Source organism: Ipomoea triloba, chromosome 1 (genome assembly GCF_003576645.1).
Source record: "Ipomoea triloba cultivar NCNSP0323 chromosome 1, ASM357664v1".
Classification (NCBI taxonomy): domain Eukaryota; kingdom Viridiplantae; phylum Streptophyta; class Magnoliopsida; order Solanales; family Convolvulaceae; genus Ipomoea; species Ipomoea triloba.
The window spans coordinates 20,877,631-20,889,658 of NC_044916.1; the positions used below are offsets into that span (position 1 = coordinate 20,877,631).

A 12,028-nucleotide genomic window follows, 5' to 3' on the forward strand; every position below is an offset into this window, starting at 1 on the left:
CCGGCGCCGTGGCCGGGCGCTGCCAGCGCGCCCATTGGCGCCCCCGAGGCCACGCCGGCGGCACCCATGGCCGGCGGAGGCGTGTGGGCTACCTGGACCTACCTTGCCTGGCTGCCTGGCCCATCGTCACAAGCCCAATTTGCTCAAGCCCACACCCAATATCCCCATCACGAGTCCCCCACTTCCTTTAGGTAATTTATTCCTAAATGAAGTAAGAATAAGTCTTTGATTCACAATCGGAATATTCAAGGAAGGCCCAGATTTCAGGAACCACCTCCCTTATTTAAAGCTAACTCCATCCATCCAGTATACCACATCCTGAACCCTAAATCCCCCATACATTCCCACACCCTCACCTAATACTCCCAACGGTCGTGCCGCCTCACACCGCAACACCGCCGGTCGCGCCACACCACCAGCCCCGGTCCACCATCGCAATCGCACCGCCACACCGCCGTCCATCTCCGCACAGCGCCCGCGCCGCCTCGCCATCGCGGCCGCCACACCGCCAGCCGTTGCCGCACAGCGCCCGCACTGCCCCGCCGCAGCCGCACAGCCACACCGCAGCCGCACAGCCACACCGCCCACTGTTGCCGCGCAGCGCCCGCGCCGACACACCGCCCGTCGCACCAGCCAGCACCCGTGTCGCCCCACGTCACGATGCAGCCGAACAACTCCTTCGGACAGTCACCTGCCCGAGCCGCCCTACCGCCGGCCGTACCTGCCGCCTCCCCGCGGTCTCTTCTCGCCTCACCGCCACAGGACATACCCCGCCCCTTAACATCCAACGAGCCTATGATTATCTCGCCTCCCAACACAGGTTTGGGATCCTTTGGGATCACCCGCTCACTCTTCACCCCTATGCAAGCCATGCCCACGATCATGGACACCCTCTCAGGTCTTCCCCAACGCACCACCAGGCCTCTGTCCTTGTCCAGTACTCCTCTCCCGTTTTCCACTCAAGGTCGCAGCCTAGATCCCACAGTCTCTCGCGGTGTCCGGTCAAAACTCACCCAGCCGGAGTTTAATTCCTTAGATGAGTGGTTGGGCAAGGGGTGCAGATGATGGTCCCTCGTGACAATCAGAATATGGTTGAACCTCCTGACAGTTGGGTCATGGCAGTCAATTATCATGTGATCCAGGGGGGTTTACAATTCCCACCCCACCCTCTGACGCTAGCGTTTCTTGCGAGCCACAACATTGCGCCTTGTCAGCTAACTCCCAATGGGCATAGATTCATCACCTGCTTCATCACCCAGGTTAAGGTAGCTCCTTCCCTATCCCTCTTATTGCACGTATTTCATGTGAACCAAAGCGGGCCCTTCCTCCACCTTCAACCAATGTCTGGGTATTCTTTTGTGACTTCCCTGCCGTCCCTGATTAAGAATTGGAAGGAGAAATTTGTGTACGTAAGCTACAACCCTGGGGCAGCTGGATATGGCTTCAGCACTACATGGGTTCAATTCGTTTCTCCCTTTACACCGCCTTCTTACGAGGGCTTGGACGCAGACCGAGCCAAACTGTGCGGGGATGACCCATTCGACCATCGGAGATACCACGACCCCTTGTTGGTGAATCAGCTCAGCGATGGCCCTCCTTTACATGAGTGTTCTCTCCCCTTTTTTTTGTTTACGTGAATGTGTTCCCTCTACTTTTTTTTATGCTAATCTCGTGTGCCACGCAGCCCCTGTCTCTAGTACTCTAGTATGCTCCGGGTGTACAATACTCGGGGTAAGACCACTTCCTCACACACGCAATTGGATGATGAGGAGTCCTCAGTAGGTGTGATGGCTGACCCCACCTTGGATGGCGTGGAGTCCGGTGCCATTTTTTCTCCCTCACGTGCAGCACCACCTCAGGTCATCACCATCAACAGCCCCAATCACGCTAGGGTCGATCGCCCCTCCGGGCCTCCTCCCGGGTCTGCATCGATTGAATACGATCCCCATGATCCCCTGCTCGCGAGGGGCCACAGCGGAACCTCTCGTCCTAGGCCACTTCACCCTTACTACCTAGATCATATCGACTTCATACGTCGCGGGGTGCGAGAAATGGTAGGGGCAAGTACCATTCGCATAATCCAAAGTCTAAAATATACATATTACATAAAAACAAAACAATTCAAACACAAAATTAACATAGCGATCCAAATTGTAAAGTAATATCTTGTTCATCCACCATACCCTCATCACGAATCAATATTAATTATTATTATTTATTATTATATATATTTAAAAAACCGAACGGTTTTCGGTTCGGTTCGGTAAAAAACCGAACCGTTCGGTTTCTCTATATTAAGTACCGACCGGTTCTTTCGGTTTATACAGAACCGAACCACTTCGGTACGGTTCGGTTTTACCGAACCGAAGTGCCCACCCCTACCTGCCCCTACTCGGTTTTGGATAGACAGCAGTCCCATGGACGCCTTGAGTTCGCACTTGGTGGGAGATTTGATGAATGTGAGTACCCTTTGTCTGATTCCTTCCCTTGTTTAGAGTTTTCTGATCCTAACCTCCCATTTTTTTTAGGCATCTATGCAGGCTATCGGGCTTCAACAACGCTTGCAGGAGGCTTCCCAAGACTATGTCGCCTCTGAAGAAGCGCTTCGGGAGCTAGGAGAGCGTCATCAGCAACTTCAGGTGATGCATGAGGCAACGTTGGAAGAATTGGATGCCCTCAAGACTGCCCACACAGCTTTACAACTTGCTCACTCGACTCTCCAGGTAAGTGTTTTCCCGTACCACCTGGCGAATCCTATATGGTCCTTCCCAATTTTGTGCCAATTTGCCGCCTTGTAGGGGTTTACTGGCCTCCCTTCTGCGTAAGACTAGATCACCCTCTTGGAGGTCCCTCGGTCGTGCCCGCGAATCGTGGTAACGCTTTACCGTTCTTTGATATGCAGCCATATTTCGGCCAGCCGTCTCCCTCCTCTCTTCCAAAAGGCTTAACTCCACTCTCATGCTTTCCTCATTCTGCCCAGGCTAGTAACGCTCGCTTCTTTCGGTGGGTATGACGGATTCTAAAGGGTTTCGAGCCTCGCACCCATATGTCAAGGCGAAGGGGGTTTCACCGATGGCCTTTCTAGGGGTGGTTCTGTATGCCCATAGTATAGTGGGCAACTCCTTGTACCACGCAGATCCTACGGTTTCTACTCTCTTTTTTATGCCGTCTAGGAGGGTACGGTTCACATTTTCTACTTGTCCATTAGCTTGGGGGTATGCTACTGCAGCCTTGACGTGTTCCACCCCATAGTATGCGCAGAAGCGAGCGAAGTTTTTGTTGTCAAATTGTTTCTCGTTCTCTGATACGATTTGCAGAGGTACCCCAAACCTTGTGAATATGTGCTTCCACACGAACTTTCGGCATTGATATTCTGTGATCGAGGTGAGGGGTTCAGCCTCCACCCACTTGGTGAAGTATTCCACTACCACTATTATGAACTTCAGGCCGCCCACACCTCTGGGAAAAGGCCCTAACAGATCGATACCCCAACGCGCAAAGGGGATGGCGGATGTCACCGGGGTATAGTAAGACGCCGGTCGCCTTGGGAGTATTGCGAAGTGTTGGCATGCGGGGCACTTCTTCACATACTCTAGGCGATCAGCCCTTAGGCGAGGCCAATAATACCCCTGGAGGATGATTTTTCGGGCCAGGGTCTTGGCACCCTGGTGGGCCGCGCAGACCCCTTTGTGCATCTCAGCGAGTACCTTGTCTGCCTCGGCCTTAGTCAGGCAGCGGAGTAGCGGCCCCCCGAAGGATAGTTTGAACAGGTTGCCGTCTATTATTTGGTACGACGGGGCCATAGTCATCACTTTACGCGCCCTCGTCGGGTCGTTTGGGGTAGTCCCGTGCTTTTTATAAAGAATCATTTCTTGCATCCATTCGTCCGGGGTGGGGTGGATGACCCATATTTCTTCCCTCTCGATGTTGGGCGCGCTTATGTCAACAGTGGTGATTATCTGGGAGACATATCCCAAATGGTCCTCCAAGCCTTGCGTGACTCGAGATAGGAGGTCGACTTCTCCGTTATCTACTCTAGGGCTTTGAACCAACTCCCATCGCTCGAAATCGGCCAATAACCTTTGTACCACTTCCTTATACTGTCTCATCCGGTTCTCTCGAGTTTCGAATTGGTTGTTGACGTGGCCCACCACGAGCCTAGAGTCGGATCGGATCGTCAGGCTACTCGTTTGGAGTGCTCTGGCCAATTTCAGCCCTCCTATCAAGGCTTCGTATTCTGCTTCGTTGTTGGATACCGGGAAGTTAAATCTAAAGGCTTGGTAGGCCTTAAAGCTTTCCGGGGATATAAGTACTGCCCCGCCCCCGCAACCCCTCTTACTAGACGCCCCGTCAGTGTACATTTCCCAGTCTCTGTGCTTTCTGTCTGATTGGCCTGGCTCGTCAGGGATGGTGCATTCCACTATAAAGTCTGCCAATGCTTGACCTTTTATAGCCGCTCGTGGGCGGTATTCCAGGCTATACTAGGTGAGTTCCATCGCCCACTTCACCATTCGGCCCGAGGACACCGGATTTCTTAGGATCGACCCTAAGGGTTGGTCTGTCAGCACTACCACGTGGTGTGCCTAAAAGTAGTAAACCAATTTTTGTACGGTTCGGATGAAGGCGTACACCATCTTTTCAAGGGGAGTGTATCTCAGCTCGGCGTCGTGCAGGGCTTTGCTCACGTAATAGCTGGGCTTTTGGACTCCTATTTCCTCCCTTAATAGTACCGAGCTGATGGCGGCTGGCGCTACCCCCAAATATACATACAACACCTCGCCTTTCTCTGGTTTCGACAGGACGGGTGCCGATGCTAGGTATGCTTTGAATTGTTTGAAGGCCTCTTGGCATTCAGGGGTCCAAGCGAAACCATGTTTCTGTTTCATCACCTAGAAGAAGGGCAGTGATTTTTCCGCCAGTTTTGACATGAATCTGCTCAGTGCAACCAACTTCCCGTTCAGTCGCTGGACCTCCTTTTCTTCATCTTCCTTCGCTATGAATATCTGGTGATACCCCTTAAACGCATCCATGAATCTGAGTAGTTGGCATCTGGTGGTTTCATCTACCAGCTGGTCGGTGCGGGGTAGGGGAAAGGGATCCTAAGGGCAGGCCTTGTTGAGATCCATGTAGTCTACGCACATTCGTCACGTGGGGGGTTTTGGGGCCAGCACGACGTTGGCTAGCCATGCCGGATACATCACCTTTCGGATATGGCCTATCGCCAGTAACGTGTCTACCTCCGCTTTCACAAAGGCTCTTCAATCAGCCGACAGGTGGCGGCGTTTCTGCTTAATGGGTCGGAAACTCAGATCCATTGCCAATTTGTGTGTGATGATGGAGCGGTCTATGCCCGGCATGTCTTCCGGGCCCCAAGCGAATACTTTGGAGTATGCCCTTAGGACGGCCATCACCTGCTCCCGTAGCTCGGGGGTGAGTCCTTTGCCTATTCTGACACACCTGTCGGGGCGACTTGGGTGTAATGGGATTTCTTCTAGCTCTACGACAGGTTTTGGTCCGGTACTTCTCTCTCTCTCTCTAGCTCTACGGTATGGACCGGTAGGGAACCTGCCATCAGTTTTTCACAAGCCGTGATATAACATTTTCGGGCTAGGTGCTGGTCTCCCCTAATGATCCCCACCCCTGTCACCGTATGGAATTTCAGACACAGGTGTTCCATCGAAATGAGTCCTCCTAAACCGACCAGCCCTGGTCTTCCCAAGATGAGGTTGTGAGCACACGTCACCTTGACTATGACGAATTCCATGTGCATTTCTCGAACGTGGGGTGGGGTGCCCAGCTCGACCAGCAAGGTTATCGATCCTTCTGTTTCCACCGTGTCTCCTGTGAACCCGGCCAGCGGGGTCTGTATGGGTGTAAGCTGGTCCTCGCTGAGTCCCAGCTTTAAGAACACGTCATGGTACATGACGTTGACGCTGCTTCCGGTGTCGACCAATACTCTCTTTACGCAAGCGCTGTTAACCACCATTGAGATCACGAGGGCGTCCTTCGGGGCGGTTGACCTCGCAGGAAGGTCTTTGTCAAAGAACCAGATGGGCTCCCGTCGAGGCCTCTTCGTGGTCGGTCGGTCATCGACGGCTCCTACGAAGGCCTGTTCCCCCAAGGCTTCCCCTCCGAATATGACGTTAATTACTGGTCGATTGGATTCGTCTCTATCCTTTTCTTTCCCGTTTTGCGGTATCTGGGGTGTTGCGCCCCTTCCCCGTGTGTCCCTTCTGGCCATCTTGTCCCAATCTATAAAGTTTCCTAATTTGCCAGCCTGTATCAGTCTCTCTATTTCTTTCCTCCACGCTTGACAATCATTCGTGTTATGCCCGTGGCAACGATGGTATTTGCAATATTTGGACATGTCCGCCCCCGGGGTGTCGGGGCGCGGGTCTGGTGTTCTCACTATGTGACACTCTTCTACGTAAGCCAATATGTCGTTTGGCGGGGCTCTCAGAGGAGTGAATGGCACCAAGTGAGGCGTCTTGCCTGAGGGGGGTGCAGGTGCCCAAGGTGGAATACGGGGACCGACGTGGGACTTGTTCCCCGGGTTGGTTTTCCTTTCTTCACTGCCCCTCCAGGGGTGGTAAGTCACGCTTCCCCCGGACTTTGATGACCCTTCTGTTCGCGACCTCTAGCTCCCCTCCTCCTCTAGGTATTTTAGGCGGTTCGCCTCCTCCGCCTCCGCATAACGGTCGGCTTTAATCATCAGCGACGTGTAGGTCCTCGGCGTCTTGCGGCGTAGGCTCTTGTATAAATCCCCCGCTCTCAAGGCGGAGATAAACATGACAATGGCCGACCTGTCGTCCATGTCGTCCACTTCGGCCTCCTCAGTCCTCCAACGGACAAGGAATTCCATTAGGGTCTCATCCTTTCCTTGCTTTAGGCTTGCGAGGTGTGTGAAATGTTTCTTACTTCTCCTCCCCCGCATAAAGCAGGTGATGAATTTCATCGCCAATTCATGAAAAGAACCTATCGATCCACCAGGTAGGTTGGTGAACCAACGCTGAGCTCCTCCCGCCAGTGTGGAGAAGAAGGCTCGGCACATGGCTGCCTCGGACGACCCCATCAGCATCATAGCGGCCTGGTATGCCAATACGTGTTCTTGCGGGTCACCGATTCCATCGAACCTTCTCACATTGGGCGGTTTGAAGTTAGGTGGGAGAGGTTCGCCCATGATCCCCGGGGTGAATGGCGGGGTGATTGTTATCTTGGGTACGACTGGATGGTCACCCAACTCCTTCCACCGGATCAACTCTTCCATCTTCGCGTCCATTTTGCAGACCCAGTCCTCGCGGGGATTAGTCTGACGGTTAGCCCAACGTTCCATCGGGCGATAGACACTTTCGCCTTCTCCTTCCAAACTAATATCCCCCGATACGTGTCGCTCCCGCACGTCCGTCTGGGAAGGTCGAGGGACTATGAGGTCCTGTCTCCTTCCATTAGGGGGTTCTGTCGCACTAGGTTGGTTGCCTTGTGCGGCGCGGTCCCCGTGTCTCCTGCCCTCTGGGAGGGTAGGATGCTACTCCGCTCGAACTGAGACCAATACTTCGTCTCTTCCTTTGTTTCTCCTAGGGGCCCGGGCCCCTGGCTGTTCGTTAGGTGGGACAACCATTGTACGGGTGTGATTCAAATTGCGGAACAGACTTAGAAATTTGACTTGACTTGAAGGACTAAACCTTGAGGATTTCGTATATAGAACACGTACTTACGTATATATATATGATGGTTGGTTTCAACGGATCGGGTCCACCATAAACCGGATATAGGATGCCGGGTCTAACAGACTAGAGCCCAAGCGATTACAAAAGTGAATATGAGAATCGAACCCGCGACAGGGGGTTGAAAGTACGAACCCGGTACCACTAGACCGTAGTACTTGCCGTGTTCAGATGTGCCTTTCATGGACAACCGAGCCCCCCATTTATACTGAGCCACCCCCCCTCCTAATCGTCCACGTGTACGCTCCGAGATCTCACCCCGTCCCTCGTACCACGTGGTCCACGCACATCGCACCACACGCCGCCAACGCCTCACCGCACTCCACACCCCTCACCGCACGCCACACCCGCCTGCCCCTGCGCCGCGTAATATGGGCGCGGAGGGGGCGCCAGGCCGCGGCACGGCCACGCACCCGGTGCGCCAGCCGCGCCGTGGCCGGGCGCTGCCAGCGCACCCATTGGCGCCCCCGAGGCCACGCCGGCGCCCCACCGGCGGCACCCATGGCCGGCGGAGGCGTGTGGGCTTCCTGGACCTACCTTGCCTAGCTGCCTGGCCCATCGTCACAAGCCCAATTTGCTCAAGCCCACACCCAATATCACCATCAATATATATATAAAGTTAAATTGAAATAAAATATTTTGCACCAAAATTTACTTTTATGCACATGAAAAGTTTGAAAAAGAATTATTTAATTGTCGTACGTAATTTAACTATAGAATTAAAAAAGATATATAACTAAACTTGAACCCAATTAAATTAATTTAATTTTATTATTTTTTGAATTGAAATTCAAAACAAATAAAAAAATTAAAAACATCTATAATATTAAAACATAATATCTAATAAAAGATTTCAATTCTATATAAAATAATTTATTTTTAATTAATTTAGCAGACTTAAAATAATAACATGTTAATTTCAATTCTATATAAAGTATTAAATTAAATAAAAGATTTCAATTCTAATAGAATTTAATTATGTAAGTCCATGTTAATTTTAATTATATATTGCAATAGTATGGTAAAAAATCAATCTACAATATTTTAAAAATGAACCAATATTAAATTAAAATGAATATAATATAGTGATATAATATAATTGTATGTTAATTTAATACATTAAAATAAAAATATCAATATAGGTGTAATTTAAAAGTTTTTAATTATAACTTTTTAATGATATATTTTTATATATTAATTTTATTTGTATATAAAAATACTGAACTTACAATGAATAAATAAATAAATAAATAAATATAAATAAATATATATATATATATATATATATATAGCCAGCACTTTGCCCCATAATTGGGTCGGCCCGGTGCGAGCGCGGATTAGTCTGAGTATGGTACGGGCTTAAAGGTGCCTCCTGTTAGAAGGGCCTGCTCAGGACACCTCGTGGACCTTCCAATATATATATATATATATATATAGGATTTGGATCCAGTGAGATCACCCTAATTAGACGAGATAGTGAGATTAGATCCTAATCGTCCTTTTTTTTGTTTAACGGTTGTGATTAATTGGCACTTGTTTTATTGAGTTTGGCGCTTGAAATTAATTAGAAAGAGGGCATCAATGTAATTTCCTTATGTGTGTGCATCATTAGAATTCCAAATTCCGTGTATTTTGTGTTATTACCTTCTGGATGTTGATACAAGGGGTTTTGGGGTGTAATTAATACGATTGGTTTACAGGCTGTATTATCTTCGCCGTTCAATTTCTCTTGCTGACCATCAGCTTCTCGTCTCTCCCTAGAGCACTTGACGTGTGCATGTGGGAGAAGAAACATGGCTGGTTCTTCTTTAAGGGGATTTCTTCTGCCAATGGTCAAGGTATTTCGATGTTCTATTGTTTTGATTTGTTGTTAATCAGCGGTTTGGGGTTTTTGTTAGGGTTGGATTTTTTCTTTTTGGGTGGGTTTGGCTCTGGTGGGGGATCTCGGTTCTGTGGGTGGTGTTATGTGTTGTTTACGGGGGTGATTTTCATGGCGGTACGTGATATGTTGACTGGTCTAGGGTGCGGCGACGGTAGATGGTGCCTTGTTTTGTTCTTTGTTCATATGTTTCGGAGTGTGATTAATTTGTGGGAATTGTGTTTTAGATTGTGACATTGTTGCTTGAGAATGGAGCTGATGTGAATTCCAGGAATTAGTGTGGGCAGGTATGTGATTTGGGTCTTGTTTTGATGGTTGATCAGTGCCATTTCTTAAGCTAATGCATGGTGATAGTTCTTTTGGTGGGAGACCAGCTCTAATTCTTATTTAAGATTCTTGAAATTGATGGGTGTTTGAGATGAACTGGATTCTTGAATTTTTATTTTTTTTTTGGTGACGATGCACCCAGTACTGAAGGTTTGTAGGGGTAAAACCCGTCTTCTACTCTAACTAGTAAAGGACCACTATTAGGTAAATTAACCGGTTTCCATAGCAGATGATTCTTGAATTGTTTTTGTCAGACAGTATTGATGTAAGCATGTAGGTATGGCTACTGGGAAGTTGTTCAAACTCTTCTACTCTTTAGATGCAATGTGAGTTTGCTAAGAATTTTGAGTAATTAAATTCTGATATTTACTTATGTGTGCTTGAATTGTTTGTGAAGATTGCTACAAGTATAAAAATCAAACTTGCAGTTTATAAAAGATATGTATTCCTTAACTATAAAAGAAATTGCATAGGTTATATCTTTGCATAATTCAATCAATTTATGATTTTGCCCCTGAATGTGATTAAAATAGCGGCCAAATTTTGTCCAAATACTAATGTTTTGGCTTGTCCCATCTACTGTGTATTTTTGTTAGTCATTGCTTATTAAGGGGCTTGCGTGTTAGTAATCATGTATGTGCGTTTTAATGCTACAATTCTGCATCCAGTCTTTGTGTATTAAGCTCTGAGCACAGAGGTGATGCGTGTGTGCGCAATCGTGTGTTGTTTGTTATTTTTGGGCTCTTGCGTTGCTGCATTTATTTTTATTGCCAAAGCATATTTCAGTGCGCATCAACATTGTGGGTTGTGCGAATCAACCATGTGGCATGTGTGTGTCTGAAGTTGGGCGTGTGCATTTCATTATGGGTGTGTGCTTTTAGGGTGTTGGGGTGCACATTTCAGTCGGGGTTGCGTTCTGGGGAATTTGTTGTGCTTTTTTGTCCTCTTTTCATTTTAAGAGTTTGTTTGTAGAATATATGGATGCAGGCATAACTAGAGGGGTAAGCACCAACTTCTTATTTGATTGAGGAGGGGCTATTTTCCTTCCCATGTGTATTGTAGTAGGTCAATGTGTGTAGTGATGCATATCAGTTGCAACTCTGTGCAAGTGGTTGGATTTTGGTAGTATTTTGTGGTTCATTGTAAAGCATCAACTCGAGGTGCATGTGTGCGTGTGAGGCATAGCATCGGTGCAAGTAGAAATTCTAAATAGTATGTGCATTGTGTTTGATTGATTTTAAAGTAACGTCTGATTTGTGCTTGAGATGCTTTGTATGTGTATGCAAGTAACAATGTTGGGGATGTCAAATCATAGTTCAAGATAATTCGTATTTTGAGGACTTTGTCTATCCTCTTATAGCATTACTACGTCGTTTCCAACAACGTACAAGTCCCTGATCATGATCTGATTGAGGAGGATGCAAGGGGATATATTTTACACATATATTTTAGATATTAGAATACGGTCGTATTATCTTTGTTCAGTATTTTTCGAAATTATGTAATTAATTATTAACTTTTATGCAAAGTTTTTTTTTTTTTTTAAATTTAGTCTTAATAAAGGTGTTTCTATGCATTGAGATTTGTGCACTGACTCGTATATTGTTTAACTTTTTTTTTGTGTTAATTATATTTTGTGTTTCTTTAATGAAGTTGTTGGTGTGCATATTTTATTTTTTAGTTTTATAGTTCGTATTTATCCTGGTTCATGTTTCGTCCTGCATTTCAGATAAAAAAAATATTAAACTCAACAACCTCTGCCATATACATTTGTTTACGTTAAGTTTATCTTGTATTTCAATTAGTAACTTGCACACAATTTTCTGCATTGAAGCACACACCTATTATTTAGTACAATGTGAACCGCTAATCAGCAAAATGCACACACCTGTTTGTGAATTTGCACACACTAATGGTAGATGATACGCATACTAAAAAACGTATATAATTATGAAGGTTTTACTATGTAAAAATAAAAACGTTGCACTATTATGCCAAAATGCATGATAGTAAGTACACATTATTATAATTAGGGTCGTATGGCTAGCTTCATAGCCGGCTTTTGGCCACATTATTACACACTACTATGTTTTTTTTG

General features: G+C 47.4%; 1 long non-coding RNA gene across 1 annotated transcript; it reads left to right on the forward strand.

The window, feature by feature from the left end:
- The first annotated feature begins 9,425 nt into the window (after positions 1-9,425).
- Positions 9,426-11,126, forward strand: LOC115997456. The gene is made up of 2 exons (XR_004093737.1): positions 9,426-9,562; positions 9,831-11,126. It is a non-coding gene; the product is annotated as an uncharacterized LOC115997456 (long non-coding RNA).
- The last annotated feature ends 902 nt before the right edge of the window (positions 11,127-12,028 follow it).